This window comes from Rattus norvegicus, chromosome X (assembly GCF_021556685.1).
Source record: "Rattus norvegicus strain SHRSP/BbbUtx chromosome X, alternate assembly SHRSP_T2T, whole genome shotgun sequence".
In the NCBI taxonomy this organism is placed as follows: Eukaryota; Metazoa; Chordata; class Mammalia; order Rodentia; family Muridae; genus Rattus; species Rattus norvegicus.
In genome coordinates this window covers 42,264,921-42,282,509 of record NC_141554.1, presented here as the reverse complement: position 1 = coordinate 42,282,509, position 17,589 = coordinate 42,264,921, and the positions used below count along the sequence as shown (strand labels likewise).

The 17,589-nt window shown below is 40.1% G+C and overlaps 1 non-coding gene across 1 annotated transcript; it reads left to right on the top strand.

Moving 5' to 3' along the window:
* The first annotated feature begins 9,340 nt into the window (after positions 1 to 9,340).
* On the top strand, positions 9,341 to 9,478 carry LOC120099465 (small nucleolar RNA SNORA55). The gene has a single exon (XR_015647194.1). It is a non-coding gene; the product is annotated as a small nucleolar RNA SNORA55 (small nucleolar RNA).
* The last annotated feature ends 8,111 nt before the right edge of the window (positions 9,479 to 17,589 follow it).

The window sequence follows — 17,589 nt, the reverse complement described above, 5'->3', positions numbered from 1 at the left end:
TGATGCATCGATTAGAGTCAGGAATGCATGGAAGTAGGTACTATGAGGAAACCATTTTGTGGTGAGGTAAGGAGTACTTCCTCCTTCACAGGAAACAATGGCTGACTTATAAGGGCCCCCACTGTCTTCTATGAGATCTGTAGGAGGACCAGAAGTCTCAATTAACCTGGACCCCTGAAATCTCTCAGACACTGGATCATCAACCAGGCAGCATACACCAGCTGAGATGAGGCCTCTAACACATAGACAGCAGAGGACTGCAGGGTCTGGACTCAGTCAGAGATGCACGGAACCCTCAAGAGACTGGGAGTTTAGAGGTCTGGTGGAGTGGGGGAGTTGGGGGTTGGTGGTTAGGGGTTGGGGCATCCCAAAAACAAACACAAAAAGTACACTACTACACATTAAGGGCAGATACTAAAATTAATTCAGATTTTGAGAGCATAAAATCAACAAGCAAGGGGCATAGGAGTTTACAGTCTTCATCATGACTCTCTCTTGAAACACTGACTTTGACTATCAAGTATCGACATAAGTGCTGTTGTGGGAGATTAGCGGTCCAGGAGAGAAGTCCAGCACCCTACTGGATAAACCATGAAAAGAACGCACTGAAAAGGGAAAGGAGAAAAGCTTCACTGTACCTGCCTCATTTCATTTCAAAGAGGATGTGGTTCAATGGCAAGAAGGATCAACCACATGCTCTTCTAACTCCCTGGCCTCAGCTAGCATCTCCTCCATACCTGTAACATGGGATTCTACCTCATACCAGTCAGAATGGCTAAGATTAAAAGCTCAGGAGCAGAGAAGGGATGGAGTGAGTTATGTCCCAGTTCTCCTGTATTTGAGTCTGGCTCTTTCTATCCTGTGGAGATAGGAGGATGATATGGAATGGAGAACAATCAGAGGGTGGACAAAGTGAGCACAAACACTATATGCCTATGGTTTATTTCCTCTGAGACAGTATCCAATGCAACTAGTAACAAAAGGAGAGGAAGAGTGGATTGGTTACAGTGGGCAAAATAAAATTTTGAGTTATAAAGTCACAAGAGACCAAGATAATATTATATAAAGATGAAAGGGTAAATGTGCAAGAAAAGGATATAACACAAATACATGTGTATAAAACCTTGGAGCATCAAAATATATAAAGTGAATATTAACTGAAATGAAGGTTAAATTGATAGTGATACAATAATAGTAGGGGACTTCAACACCGCACTTTCAGTAACAGATAGATGACCTAAAGATGAAATCCAAGAGGAAACGCTACATTAATACTATAGACCAAAGGATCCAATAGACATATACAGAACACACCACCCAAATAGAAGCAGAATGAATATTTTTCTCATGAGTACATGGAATTTCTCTAGAATGGATAAGATATCCTGAGCCATGACCCACAAAAAATACATTATATTCTTTCTTCTGTGTTTTGATTTTTTTGAAACAGGGTTTCTCTGTATAGACTTGACTGTCCTGGAACTCACTCTGTAGAGCAGGTTGGTCTCAAACTCAGAGATCCACCTGCCTCTGCCCCTGAATGCTGCGATTAAAGGCATTTGCCACCACTGCCTGCCACAAAACAACTCTAAATATAATCAAGAACATTAAAATTATATCAATGGGGTTGGGAATTTAGCTCAGTGGTAGAGCGCTTGCCTAGCAAGCACAAGGCCCTGGGTTAGGTCCCCAGCTCCGAAAAAAAATTAAATCAAGTACTTTCCTCACCACATTGGTATCAGTAACAGGAAGAAATTTCAAAGTTAACAGATGTAAAAATTAAACAATATGAACAAACAAGAAAAGAAGAAATGAAAAAGAGAACCAAAAATATCTTGAGATAAAGCCAAACCAAGACAAGGAAAAGATACCAAAACTTAATTTTTAATAACCCAATGAGTTCAATTAGCACAGCCCATATGAGCATTGGGGTTATGTAATGAAGCATGGGCAAACTCCTGGGAGGTCACATCCCTGAAGAACACTGACTCGTCATTCCTTCTCAGAGGTGGGGCCTTTTGAACCCCTCCATCAATATTGGAATTATGACTGTTTGGAAGATGTTGTGCAAATCTTGCACAGGTAACCAGAGCTGCTGTGAGCTCATGAGAAGAATATGAAATTGGGAAGAGGACATGTGGGGAGTCTGGAGGAGTTGGAGGGGAAAAGAATAAATTAAAATATAATAAAAAAGAGTACACTTGGACAGACCCATGGCTCCAGTCCCATATGTAGCAGAGGATGACATTGTAGGGAAACAATGGGAGGAGACACCCTTGACTCTGTAAAGGCCTGATGTCCCAGCGTAGGGGAATGCTAGGGCAGGGAGGTGGGAGGGAGGGGGTGGGCGGGTGGAGGAGCACCTTCATAGAAGCAGGGGGATTGGGGATGGGATGGGGGTTTTCTGAAGGGGAAACCAGGACATTTGAAATGTAAATAAAGAAGATATCCAAAGAAGATATCCAATAAAAAAAGGGATTTAGTAAAATACTTTTAAGGGAAAGCTTCTGGCAACAAATTCCTAAACAGTAAAAAGATAAATCTCATTTCAATAATTTTATTTGTTTCTCAAACAACTAAGAAAAAGAATAACAAACCAAGTCCAGAATTAGTTAATGGAGGAAATAGAAATGATCAATGAAACTGGAGTATTTTTTTTTCTTTTTTTCGGAGCTGGGGACTGAACCCACCTTGTGCTTGCTAGGCAAGCGCTCTACCACTGAGCTAAATCCCCAACCCCGTGGAGTGTTTTTAAGATTAACAATATTTTTAAAAAGTGTGTGTGTGTATATGTGTGTGTGTGTGTGTGTGTGTGTGTGTGTGTGTGTGTGTACATTTGAGTACAGTGCCTGTGGAAGCTGAAAGAAGCCATTGGATTCCCTGGAATTGAAGTTACAGATGGTTGTGAGCCAGCCACCCAGCATGGATTCTTAGAACTAGACTGTGGTTCTCTGCAAGAGCAGCTAATATTCTTGACCACTGAGTCATCCCTCCAGCTCCTGGAGCCCTTTTTTGAAAAGATAAAATGACAAACTTTAAGCTTCACTAAGACAACATAAGAAAAATGATGTTAAAATTCCACGTAAGAGAGGAGACATCCTAACTGCCATGGTCATGTACCAACACATTAGATAGTCTGAAAGGAATGGATACATTCCTAGAAACATGTAACATATGTAGACAGAAGCATGAAGGAATGGAAAATCTGAATAGCTTAACGACAGCTATTGGGGATTGAATGAATGATCAAGAACTCCCCAATGAAGAAAAGCTAAAGAACAGATGGCTTCAGTAGCAAATCCTACCAATTATTTAAAGCAAAACCAACACCAATCTGTGCAGATTTCTCAAGAAGTTATGAGGGAACATTTTCAAACTTATCTTATGAGGCTAATATTATTACACTGATATCAAAGCTAGACAAGGACACTGTGAGAATAGAGAATTAAAGAAACACAGATACACACCAATACAAAAATCCTCAATAAGATATTAGAAGCCAGGTTAAACAACACAATGAGGGGCTGGAGACATGGCTCAGAGGTTAAGAGCACTCACTGACTGTTCTTCCAGAGGTCCTGAGTTCAAATCCCAGCAACCACATGGTGGCTCACAACCATCTGTAATGAGATCTGATGCCTTCTTCTGGTGTGTCTGAAGAGAGCTACAGTGTAATTACATATAATAAATAAATAAATCTTCAAAAAATATTAAAAAAACAACACAATGAAAGACTGCACATCATGATAAATTGAGATTTATTCCTGTAATGCAATAATATTTCAATATATGCAAATTAATAAATGCAATGTTGCACTGTGACAGAGGTAAAACCATACAGTTATGAATGCAGGAAAAAGCATTTGACAAAGTTGGATATTTTCTTTCACAATCAAAAACATTCAACAAATTAGATAGAAAAGAAATATAGATATTATATTGTTATGATATCATATCATTATATATGACACATACATGTATATAATATATAATTTGATTAAATATCATATTATGAGCCATATATGACAAGTCCACCACTAACATCATACTCAAAGGTAAAAATCTGAAATAATTTCTTTTAAACGTTTATTTATTTATTATGTATACATCATACAGCTTTCTGCCTGCATGTATGCTTGCAGGCCAAAAGAGGGCAACAGACCTGATTACAGATGGTTGTGAGCCACCATGTGGTTGCTGGGAATTGAACTCAGGACCTCTGGAAGAGCAGACAGTGCTCTTAACCTCTGAGCCATCTCTCCAGCCCCAATAATTTCTTTTAAGTTCAGGATGAGAAAGCCAGTTCTTGCTAGTGCTGGGGAGATGGAGACAGTGGTTCTCAGGATTATTTGAAGAGTTTCAGGTCAGTGAGTGACTTTATTTCCAAAAAAAGGTTGACAGCTCTTGAGAAATGCCATCCAAGGTTGTCTCTCCTCTGACCTCCACATGCTTGTGCTCACAAGTCTGCATAAACATGTATACCTACACTTACATGCACGTGTATACATGTGTGAACATCCCAAAGTCTACTTTAATAATAAATAAACTTCATAAAGTTCTAGGACCCAAAAAATCAATATTCCCAAATCAGTTGTAATCATATACACTAACGGGAAACTATTTGAAATACACATTATGGAATTGATCTTATGGACAACCATATCAAAAAAATGTAGGAATAAATTTAACCAAGGAGGTTGAAAGGCTGGTATATTCAAATTGTAAGATATGAATTAAGAAATTCAAGAATAAATTATTTAAAAGCTACCTTATGTTCATGGATTGAAAATTAATATTATTAAGCTGTCCATTTTATCAAAGTAATCAACATGTTCTGTGCAATTCCTACCAAAAGTCCAATGGTATTTGTCAGAGAAATGGAAAATTCAGTGTAATTAAAAATGGCTGCAAGTAAGCAAAGTAATCTTGAAAAAGAAATATGGTGAAATCACACTATCTGATTTCAAAACAACTTATAAAGCTACAGTAATCAAAGCAGTATGGTAAATAAATAACATGTCTTAAAGACTTAAAAAGACCAAAAATGTTTGAACTACTAGAAGGAAATAGAGAAAGGTTGGTTGGTGCGATTTGTTTTTGATGTGACTGAGAGGAAATAAAGGCAAAAATAACAAATGGGTTTCAAACTAAAATGTTTCTATATAGAAAAAGAAAACAGTGGGCCTGGCTACCAAGTGTGACAACATGAGTTTGAGTCTCTGGGTCTCATGTGGTAGAAGGAAAGAACTGACACCTTCAAATTGTTCGCTGACAGCCACACACAAAATAAGTAAGTGCAATTAAAATATTTTTTAAAAAGAAAAGGAAAACTATCAGAGTGAAGTATCAACACAGAATGGGAGAAAATATCTATAAACTATATATCTGATAAGGGATTATTAGCTAACATATATAAGGAACTCAAGTAACTCACTGGCAGAGAAAGAACCCAGCTTAAAAATAAAAGCAGAAAAAGGACTGGAATGGACATTTATATAATGGAGACACACAAATGAACCTTGGGTATATAAAAAGGTGATCATCACGAATCACTAGGAAAAGGCAAAGCCAAGCCTGCTATTAAAAAAAGGATCAGGAAACATTTGGGAAGAAGCAGAAAGATAGTAAGAGCCTGAGGACCAGGGAGTTTTCTATGAGCTTGTGTCTTCTAGTAATGTCAGAAGCTACACCCATAAAGTCTCATCAACTTGACTGCCCAAACATGCACTGAAGAAGGATAGCCTTCTTGGCTATATATTAGACATTCCAATCTGGATAGGGAAAAACCTATAGGGTCTCAACTTTACACAAAACCTTTAGTCAACTGAGGAAAGCTGGGGACAAGAGAGGTAGATGGTGTAGTGGTTTGAAAACAAATGCATTGTTGGAGTAGGTGTGTTGCTTGGAGTGGGGAGTGGGCCTTGAGGTTTCAAAAGCTCATGCTATAGACTCAGACTCTCTTTCTGCCTGTTGCCTGCAGATGACAATGCAAAGCTCTCTGTGACTGTTCTAATGCCATGCCCATCCATTTACCACCACAATGACCATGGATTAAACTCTATGTAACTGTAAATGAGTCTGAAATGAAACACGTTCTTTTTTTAATAAGATTTGTCTTGATTATGGTTCCTTTCTGCTTGTCTTCCCCCAGTTGTGGGGGGGGGGAAGATGCCATGAATTTGGAGGAGAGCAAGGAGGAGTAAATGGGAGGATTTGAAGGGAGGAAAAGGAAGGGGAAGATATTCTAATTATAATCTTTTTTTTCCTTCTTCTTTTTTTTTTCCGGAGCTGGGGACAGAACCCAGGGCCTTGCGCTTGCTAGGCAAGCACTCTACCACTGAGCTAAATCCCCAACCCATCTAATTATAATCTTAAAAGTAAAAGAAAAAGGTAAGTGTCACTGTGGATGAGGTGAAAATGAACCCCATATACTGTAGGCAAACTGGTCCAGTCATTCTGGAAAACAGTATGAAAAGACACAGAAACCATATACAACCATAAACATAAAACTAATATACTATATAGCAACCCTACTTTTGGGTACATAGCTGAAAGGAAGGAACTCAGAATTCCAAAGAGGCATCTGCACTGCCACATTCATGGCAGCTTTAATTACTACAGCCTAGATATGAAACTGTGTGAGCATTTATGAATGGATGAACACACACACACACACACACACACACACACACACACACACACACGCGCGCGCGCGCGCACACACACACACACACACACACACAAAATCCAGAATATTATTCAGACTTTAAAAAGAAGGATCTTCTGACATTTGTCAAAATGGGAATAGAAGTGAAGAACATAATACGCAAGTGTTGCTCAGGAAGAATTAATTTTCTCCAATGGAGTTACACTGGGTATACAAAGCACACTTAAGGGAATGTCGCATGTCCAACAGGAAACAAACTCAATGGTATTTTTGTAGGTTTTTTTTGTCTTATATTGCTTTGTTTGGGCCTTTTTTTTTCTTTACAGGTCCTTTGCTTATAGGTTATGGCTTCTGATTGTGTGTGTCTGTGTGTGTGTGTGTTTCTTGTGCCTTTTTGTTTTTGTTTTTTTCTTTTTGTCTTCTAAAGCAAGAGGGCAAGAGACAAGAGAGTGAGAGTGAAAATGAGAGTGAAGGAAGAAAGTACTGAAGCTGGATGGATGAGGACGGGGAGAATCTGGAAGGTGATGGGGAGGGGAAACTATGATTGGACTGTACTGTATGAAAAATATTTTTTCTTAGTAAGTGGATATTAAGAAGAAAGAAAGAAAATAAAGGACATTATAGTACGTGAAATAAGCCAGTAAGAGAAAGACAAACATTTAATGGTCTCATTAATATGTCAAACAGCTTGATAACCATGGTAAAAAAGGGAAGATATTTTGAGACGAGACAACCCTATCTGAGTGTTCCAAATTTCTCTTCTGGAAAGCCACCATATTTTTTTTTTGCTGAGACAATTTCTACTGTTTCTGTGCTTCAGCCTTACCCCCTTGTCATCCATTCTGCACACAACACCAGAATGAGCTGATTAAATGAAATCGTATTGCTTTACCTAAAGTCCTCTTCTAGCTTTTCCTCCTACTTGCAATGATATCCCTATGCCTTCTCATGTCTGGAAAGCCCAGCATAAAATGGATTCTGCCTCTGATTGCACATTTTGCTCACTTCAGGCTAGTCAAATTGGTCTTCTTACTGGTTGTCTTAAGGCAGTATTTCATGTAGTCTAGGCTGGCTACAAACTCACTATATAGCCTAGGCTAGCCTTGGGACTCTTTATCCTCTGGCCTCTACCTTGCAAATTCTGGGATTACATGATCACACTAGTGTTTCTTGCTACTTTTGAGCACACCTCAGATCTGGTGTGCATGTTAACTTCTCCACCAAGAGTATTCTTTACATGCTTTTACAACTCGTTTCTCAACCCAGTGACATTGGTTCAAACATTATCTCTTTGGTAAGGGAGTTCCTGACCAAACTCTTCATACGACCTCCCACCAACCCACAGTGGAGCTGACATTTCTCAATGCATTGTAAGATGCTTTTCAAGTTTAAGTGGGTGTTCGAAGTGGGATTCCTACTCTTATGGCTTGCATGGGTTTGCAATGCTACTAATTTGAAGCAATGATTTTTGAACTATGAGAAAAAAACACAAATAATGCCCCATGCAATTGATAATATTGTCACTTGGAGAACATCAAGGCTCAACTAGGAGAGAAAGCTTTGGGCATGTTTATGAGGCATTTATTCCTCAGCAAGCTCCCTTGTATAATTGGTTAGTATGGCTTGCTCGATGGTGCTGTGTAAGCAGCAGTAGCCCCTCGGAGATGGCAGCTTCCTTTCTGTTTTGTTTGTCTGTTTTGTTTTGTTTTGTTTTACACTTTCAGGGTTGCTTAGGGTCGTACCAGGTTCCTAATATACATAGCTGCCTGGAGCCATGCTCTCTTTACTCGAAATTCTGATAAGACTCTATAAATCACTTCTTTATTAAGTCTTCCTCAAACTTCACAGATTGAGTGTGCCATTTATCTCTGGCTGGGATCCTGGTGTTGGTTGTTCAGTGAGAGTGGTTGGTTGATCGCATCGAGGTATTGGAGATAGACTGACGTTGATGATGGATCAAACCAACCTGGATGTGGTTACCCAGACAGCTGCACATTCTGCTTCCGGAGGGAAGACAGTGCACAGGAAACATGACACTCCCGTTTCCCTCCCTGGCTATTTCAGCTAATAGGCTGTTGGATTAGTCACTTTGCTAATGAGTAGTTTTATCCTGGCCCTCAATGAACCAGGCCAGACAGGGCCCTACAAACTCTTGAGAAACCTCCTGTAAAATTTTGCAGAGAACAGAGAGCTAAGAGCTGTTAGGGACCAGTGTTTATATACTGCAACTATATTTGGAAACTTAATTGTCTTTTTAAAAAATCTTAAGTTAGAAAAGTAAGGGTTTTATGATAAAAAATGTCCAAATAGTACACTCCATGGCCCGGCATGCTTAGTTTTCATTGGCCTCTAAGATTTTTATAGTTTACAAAAGCAAGGAAAGGAAAGACACCAGTGAGTTTCAACTAGGGGTGGTTGTGTCCCTCTGGGAATATTTGGCAATATCTGGAGACACTGTTGGCTGCTAGTATTGGAATGAAATGTCTATCGGCATCTACTGTATAGGCATCAGGGATGCTGCTAAACATAATATATAGGAGAGCTCCTTTTCAGCCCTAAACAAAGACTCATCTGACTCAAATGCCAGTAGTGCTGAAATTGAGGAACTTTTTTCTGCATGCAATTATAGCTCTATTAGTGAGGAAATTGGTGTGAAATAACGTCCATAACTTTGCAGTTTGAAAACCACACTCCCAGGCCTGCTTGCTTGGTGCTGGTCTGGGGACAGGCAGTGCTATAGTAGAGCAGAGGAAATCCAGACGGGTCGTTTCCATCTGTCCTGGGGGCTATCTCTACAACTCTGCCACACTTCCCCATTGAAAAAAAAAAAGAAAAGAAAACCACACTCCAATTAAGTAAGGTATCCCTGGCATCCTGATACCCCTTGGAAATCACTCAATACATGTCACTGTCTTGCGTTTTGATAATGGCAAGTTTATTACAGTGCATAATAGATGTTTTCCAAAATAGAAACCAGGCCACTTGGTTGGATGGAATAAAATAATTTTGGAGCACATGGCTTCTGTTCTTTTTTTTTTTAAACATCTCTAATCAAGAGCATTTTCCCTTCAGACCTTCAGGGCTTCAACTAAAAAGAGGCTAGCCTAGTTCAGAGTTTGAGCGAGACAAGAATAGTTAGAATTAGCATATGAACTATTAGCAACTGCAATGGAGCTCTGAGATCTGGTGCTATTTGGGTAGAATTTTACCAGACATGAAGGTCTCAAATATCTTGTCTTCTTTTTATCCAAAATAGTTCTGGCTTGAACCTGAGGTTCCCAAGGTGTCTTTGAGTAAGAAGGCAAAAATCTGTTCTGGGAATTGACTACTGTACCCTAACCCCCAACTATTAAGGTTTACTGGTGAAAGAGGAGGCCAGGAAATTATATTAATTATCGTGTCTGTCATAAGGCACAAGGTGTGCTTGTAAAACTCCCTTGTGTTAAGTTCACTCTGTGTGGGAGGGGTAGGTTCAGGAGGAATCAACAGAGACACTGAAAGGCTCTGAAATCCCTTTATGGAAAAGAAAAATCAGCCTAGTATTAAAACTAATGAAGACGCTGGAAAAGAGTGCATGGAATCTCTGTAAAGTCAGATACAGAAAAACTACTTAAGGTCAGTGTCCGAGATGGAGAAAAAACATGTGGCCAGGTAGAAAGAAATGCCAATGTTTCCAAGTTAAGCATCCCAAGGGGAGCCTGCATTGCTTGGAAAAACTGATCTTATACAAAGGTGCAGCTTCAATACTGTTTTTTTTTTTTTTTTGAGTCTGTTAGGAGAATTGGTTCATGGGCCTTACCAGTCTAGGAGAGTTGGAAAGAGCAATAGACAATCTGACTACATTTCTGCTGCTCTCCAAAGGAATGTTCCCAGAAGCTGGACTTTGTCTGCTTGGGGTGACAATGCTAAAACGAAAAGCCCAGATAGGCTCAAGATGCAGGAATCTATCCAGGTTGTCTAAGTGATGGATAAATAGTGAACAAAATTTGCTGCCGAAGTTGTGCAGTTTGGCTTTCGTGGACCATCCAAGTCCAAGTTGCCTGCCGGGTGAAGGTGCTGGGTAGGGACCGCCATCAAGGCTGACACCAGGTATCTGGCTTTCCAAAATGGGCTCTCCCACGGACACTTAGAGATCATCCCCATTGCCGAGGTTGGGAGGCTCCGTCAGAATATGGAGGTGCTTCGGGCTCATCATATTTCAGGTACATTAGATCCTCCAGCCACTAGATAATGTGGAGTTAAACATGCCTTCCTTGTGGAACCTAGGATCTGAGGACTATGCAATATATGGGTTATCCTCACCAGAGAGATGGTGACAAAGGTGAGGACTAAGACAGCAGACAGTATTGAACTGATGTTTGAAAGCAAGGGAGAAAATCAAGAGGAGAAAAAGAATTAATTATGGTAGGAATAATTCTAACATGAGTACTTCCCTAAGAATACGGCGATTAACACCTACTTCTAAATTACGAGCAAGAAACTGCTAGGAGCTTTGCGGTATAGATTCTCCTCACAGCTCTATGTGGTAGGTAGGTACCATTACTCCTTGTACCAGCCTTGAAAATGAGGATATGAAATTCAGACTTCGTGATATGTTCAGGATCCCAAACCTCAGAAGCAGTAGAGTTGGGATTCAAACAAATGTCTGTGTCACGTGCTATTCTATTGGCATCAACTTTCTGGTTTTGCCCCGAATAATGCAGCAGAACAGCTTCGTTTTCATCGCTTGGGGTTTTTAGACAGAGCAAAATATTAGCAGGTGTGTCATAGGAAGTCATCTCTAATGGCTCTGGACTAAGTCAAAACTCCGACCCGGAACTTCCGTTTCCGCGTGCTAAGGGAGGGTAACGAATAGCATTAGTCATGTTAGTGCAGCCCGTTGTATTTTTTTTCACAGTTCCTTCACTACTTTCTCATTGGCTCCTCATTCAAAGCTTGTGAGGTAGGTAGGCAGGTCGTGCGTAACCACGCCCCTTCTTAAAGATGTGGTGGGTAGTCCCATCAGACACGAAGCATCGCCAAGTTACTTATCACTAAAAGCATGTGGGAAGAGGGAAGGGGTGGATTCCAAAAAAGTTGCTTATTTCAAGCCTGAGCTGTTCATAGGAGTTTATAATTTATTTCCATAACAGTGTGATTGCTTCCTTTTCAACAAGACTTTGACTCACTCGGAGGAATGTATTCCATTACAAGTCTGCTGGCTTCAGGCAGTTTGTGCAGAGCTTGTGGGTTGCCACGACAACGGAGACTAACAAAATACAAACTATGAACTCTTTCAACATCGGTCACTAATTTGCTTCTAACAGCCCACCTCAGAACCGTGAAAGCCGATGGTGTTTCTGAGGTAGAGTATATTTTTATCTTTATCCACTGCTGGCAGCTTGAAAGTCATCTCAAAAGATATCAACTTTGTGTTTAATAGAAACTTGGATATAGACTTTTTGGCCTCTGCTAAAGAGTAGTAAGCAGTGTCTTTGGTCAGATTTTTGAATTCATCATTTTTTTTAGTTACTGTTTTATTCAGTGTGTGTGGGTTTTTTCTCCAGCTTTCATGAAAGTCTGTGCACACTGCATTCCTGCTTAGTGGCCACACAGGCCAGGAGAAAGCACCAGATCCTATGGATCTGGAGTGACAGATAGCTTTGAGCCACCATATGGATGCTGGGAATAGAACCCAGGTACCGTGAAAGAATAGTCAGTGCTCTTAACCACTGAGCCACCTCTTCAGGCCCGAACCTATTTTTTTTAAGATTTATTTATTTATTATATACACTGTCGCTGTCTTCAGACACACCAGAAGGGCATCAGATCTCATTACAGATGGCTGTGAACCACCATGTGGTTGCTGGGATTTGAACTCAGGACCTCTGAAAGAGCAGTCAGTTCTCTTAACCACTGAGCCATCTCTCCTGCCCGAACCTATTCTTTAATTAGCTCTTTTGTCTTCCTTTCCTTTCTTTTCCATAGCAGTGGAACTTGAACCCAGGGCCTCATGCATGCTAAGTGAGGGCTCTGTCACCAAGCTATATTCTCCTTATTCTATTCTTAAAAAGTTCCATTTCTCAGACCAGATACATTATAGCTCTAGTTTAGGCAAATCAAATAACATGCCACACTTTACTAATGGCTGTACCTTCCACACTTACAATTTGACTCTCAGATTCACAATAGCAATGGAAAATAGGATGTTGGAAAGAACGCTTTCTGAGATGTCATAAATTGCCATCTTATAGCTAAGTGGGACGTTAGAAGAAAGTAGAGAGAAGCATGAAATATTTCTTTCTAAATCATAGCAAATTTCTGTTTTGCTTTGCCATCTGCTCACAAATCTTGTGATGGTAGCCTCTCTTGGGAGGACCAGCCTTGACCAGCTTCAGTCATGGAGGTGCATTTCCCACTGATCCTGTTGTAGGGGTGGGCATGTGATACAACTGTGACCATATAGAGCATTGTGTACTAGTGACTTTTGGGGTTGCTTTGGGGTGAGCATGTGCCCAAGGCCCTGCCTAGCTGAGCAACAAGTTCGAATTTCTTTGGAGATGGCATGATATTTGACTAGGATAGTAGTTGTGTGAAAGCCTAACACTACTTCCAGCCATCTTGCTAGAAGAGGGGAGATAACTGGTCAGAGAATGGAGATTACTTACAGGGAAAACAGAAGTCAAATGGAAAATACAAGGCCTTTTCTTGTGTGTGGTACTGGGTACCAGTGCTAAGGCCCTGGCTAGGTAGGAGCTCTTCCATGACCTCTCCCAGTCTCTTTCTGGATTCAGCCTTGCCCTAAGTGTGTCCCTGAACTTTGCAGCTAATGTGATGAAATAAATTTCTTTTCCTCTTAATTTTAATTTAATTGGACTTGTTTACAACTCAAAGCATCCTGATTAATATGATTATCTTATTTTGAATAGTTAACAGCTAAATCTAATTTTAAAAAGTAGAAGAGGTCTTCAGGGATCACGCTTCAATGAATAGCGGACCACAGCCCCTAACGAGTCCTCGAGCTCGTTTTGTAATCAAGCCCTTCAGGAAAGTTTATTTGTCCAAATATTTTTGAGATCTCCCTCTCACAATTTTATGGTTTTAATTTGCGCTCCTGAGAAACCGTTAGCTTAAAAAATATATTTGGACTCCAGCACTAACTGAAGCTCACTTGTGGAATTCTGCCCTATAAGACTCATTCTTCCTGACATGTATCTGGACATTCTGGCATCCCCATAGCCTGCCACAGTACTCAGCTTCAAGATATGATTATATTTAATAACCTGCTGCTCCATAAGTCATTAATACCTTTTGTTGTTAATGGGTAAGCATTCAGAGGCTCGATTATGACCTTGTTTTTCTTCAGACATTTCCAGGGTTTTACAGATTTTCTTATTTCCCATCTCTTAGGGGGCTAATATATTTACTTTAGCCGATTCTCCAGAGTATCGATAACATGTGAACTGTTACATTATGACAGGGATTCTCAACCTTGGCTGCCAATTAGAATCACCTGGGAGTCTTTCAAAGTTCCTAATAGTCCAACCCCACCCTAGGCAATTCCACCAGAAGTTTTTGGAGTGGGGTCCTGGCATTGGTGGTTTTAAAAGCTCCCTGGGTGACTTTTAATGCTCAGACAGGGCTTTCAACAATTACATTATTGGAAATATTGACTAGAATGTATGATTTGGTTCAGCAATGAATCATCTAGTAAGTAATCTTTTGAAAACAACTTCCCCAAATAGAGTCGTTTCCATAAAAGCATAATATAGACATGTATGTAATAAATGTTATAATCTAATGAGGGCACATGTTCTTGGGCATACTAAGGTAAATTTAGACAAACTTCACCTTTCCAAGTTTTTATCATTCATTCATTCATTCATTCATTCGTTTGTATGTGTGTGGTATTTGCATGTATACATGCTTATTATATGTGCTTACAGGAATGTTTGCTCATGTGTACACATGCATATGGAGGCCAGAGATCACGTTAGGTATTTTTTTCACGTGTTTTTCTTTCATTATATGTCACGGAAATTAGTACTCAGCGGGCTTGAATGTGCTCTATGCTCTATCTATCTTCTGTCTCTCTAACACTGACACTCCAAACACATGCTGCCCTGCCTGGCTTTTATGTAGGTGCTGGAGATTCAATCTCAGTTACTTAGACTCATGTGACAAGTACTTTATCAACTGAACCTTCTTTCCAGCCCCCAAGTTTTTATTTACTGGTTCTGGAAATTGAACTTGGGGCCTTCTCTCAGGCAAGCACTGTACTACCCAACCCTCTCCAAACTTCTTTTAAAACAATATACAAGAGGTGTGTGTCGAGACATCACTCTTTCTTTAGGATGATGTATCTGCATCACTAGGCTTGAATGCAAGCTATTGGAAGCCTTTGTGTAGTTTTACAACTGTTTCTTTGTTACATTTCCTCAGCTGGAGTGCTTAGCTTCTGCTTTTCCAGCTTGGGTTAATGTCATACTTAGAGGAAGACAGCATTATTGTTCTAGATAGATGAGGGTGCCTTTGTACCTAAAATCTAAGACACAAACAACTTTGATGAGAAAAAGAGTACAATCTTGAAATAGAAATGGAAGAGTGTATTGTATTTGATACCTTAGGCAATAGAGACTCACCTTCAAGTTCTGGGTGGCAACCAAGGGCAATGGCAATAGCCTATATTGTTTCAGGAGTCTTTTGGACTTCCCTGACCAACAACTGAAGAAGAGACTTATCATGGATTTTTGTTCTTTCATTATATTTATTGAAACAGAGGCCATGGATCTTAGAGTGAGCACTATTATCCCCAAGTGATGTCATTTCCTTTTTGTTGTTTGTTTGTTTTTGAGACAGGTCTCTCTATATAGCCCTGGCTGTCCCAGAACTCATGTAGAGCAGGCTGGCCTCAAACTCATAGATCTACCTGCCTCTGCCTCCCTAGTGCTGGGATTAAAGATGTGTGCCACCACACCACACTTGGTGTCATTTCTTTTAAACCACACACACACACACACACACACACACACACACACACACACACACACACATACACACACACACACAGAGAAACAGAAAGATACATAGACACACAGAGATTCATATATTAATTATATTGTTTTTAATTTAAATATTTCTTTAAACCTTTATTATTTTAAGCATATGTGTATTTTGCTTGTATGTATGTCTGTGTACCATGTGTGCGTCTGGTACTGGGAGAAGCCAGAAGAGTGTGTCAGATTTCCTGGCACTGGAGTTACAGGTGACTACGAGCTGCCTTATGGGTGCTGGGAACCAAACTTTGGTCCTGTGGGCAGGCAGCCAATGCTCTAAAGCATGGGACCATCTATCTCTCTAGCCTCTATGTTATGTGAATAAATATAAAATAATATATTTTCCTGTGTTTTTTAACCATCCTTAGTGTTCCTTATCCCTCCTCCCTCTCTCCCCTTTGTATTGCCCCTCCCCTGTGCAGTTAAAAATCTCTCCCCTCATTTTTCCCATTCCTCCCTCATAGCACCAGTATCTCACTGTGACTGTCTCTAGAGCTCCTTCCCCTATATGGTCCCTTTTTACTTCCCTGGTGTCTGTGGTTACTCTAAGTCATATATGGAGATCTAAATATTCAGAACTATGATCCACATTTAAGGGAAAATATGCAGTACGTGTCTTTCTGGATCTGGGCTACCTCATTTAGAATGATATTTTATAGTTTCAGGACCTAGAGGAATTGAGCTGCAACTGACCCGGAGGCCTTCCCACTCTTACAGTATCTGAAGGTGCTAGGCAACTGACAGTCTTACTGAGCTGTAAGACCCCAGCAGTGATCACCATGGCATGATATACCCAATGGTTCCTGCTTAATACTTGGAGACAACTGACAGATGTCTTAGGCCGACTCCATAGGGGGGAACTTATGTCTAGTACTGTAAATCTAACTAGTTGCCAATGGCTAGATAGACATGGACATTAGAGCAAAACTTACTACCACGCTACCACTTTCCTAAAATAGTAAAGTTTCTAATTGCATCCTAAATACTTATTCCCAGTGCAACAGATAAATGTAGCTCCCACGCCTTATGCGAAGAAGCTTCTTTTTGTGGTGGGCAAAGATCATTATCAAAAGCCGTAACTGGTTAAAACTCAGTAAACAACCGACCATGTAGTGCCCAGTTCCAACTGATACATCCACAGCACAGCCCCTACACCTAAGGTTTAGGGGACTTTGAGGAAGAGGGGCAGAAAGATTGTAAGAGCCAGAGGACAGAGACGTCTGCTGTGAAATATTGACTTTTATATCTGACAAGGAAGCTGCATCCACAAAGATCCCAACAATATGGTAGCAGTGTAAAGAAGACCCGCATAATGACAGCACAAGTTGGCATTCAGATGCAGATGGGAGAAATGTTACAAGGTCGCAGTCTTCCTGGCTGTTGAGAGAAATATCAGTCTTCTTTAGGAATGAGTGCCCATCCCCCATATGTTGTCCAATTCCAAATGGTCAGCCCTAAACAAATAGACATATGAATAATGCTAAATGTACTCAGCAGTGTGTGTGTGTGTGTGTGTGTGTGTGTGTGTGTGTGTGTGTGTGTGTGTGTAAAACAGTAACAAAGAAAAAGAGGTCAATCATCTGAGAGGGAATTAGGGAGAAGTTAGGTGAAGAAAGGGTTAAAATGATGTAAATACTCATGTGTGACATTCTTAAAATAATATAATTTTTAAAAAAAGAAATGGAAGGGAGAAGTTAAGCATAGTATTCCCTTCCTTTGATACAAAAAAAAAAGGAAATTTAGAAGAATGACCAAAAAGTATTAAAGGAAGACCATAGAAATGAGTGAGTATGACACTGTGCTAAAAACTGAAGAATGAGGGTTGACGAGATGGCTCAGGGGATAAATACGCCCACAAGCCTGATGAACTGAGTTTGATCCGTGGAC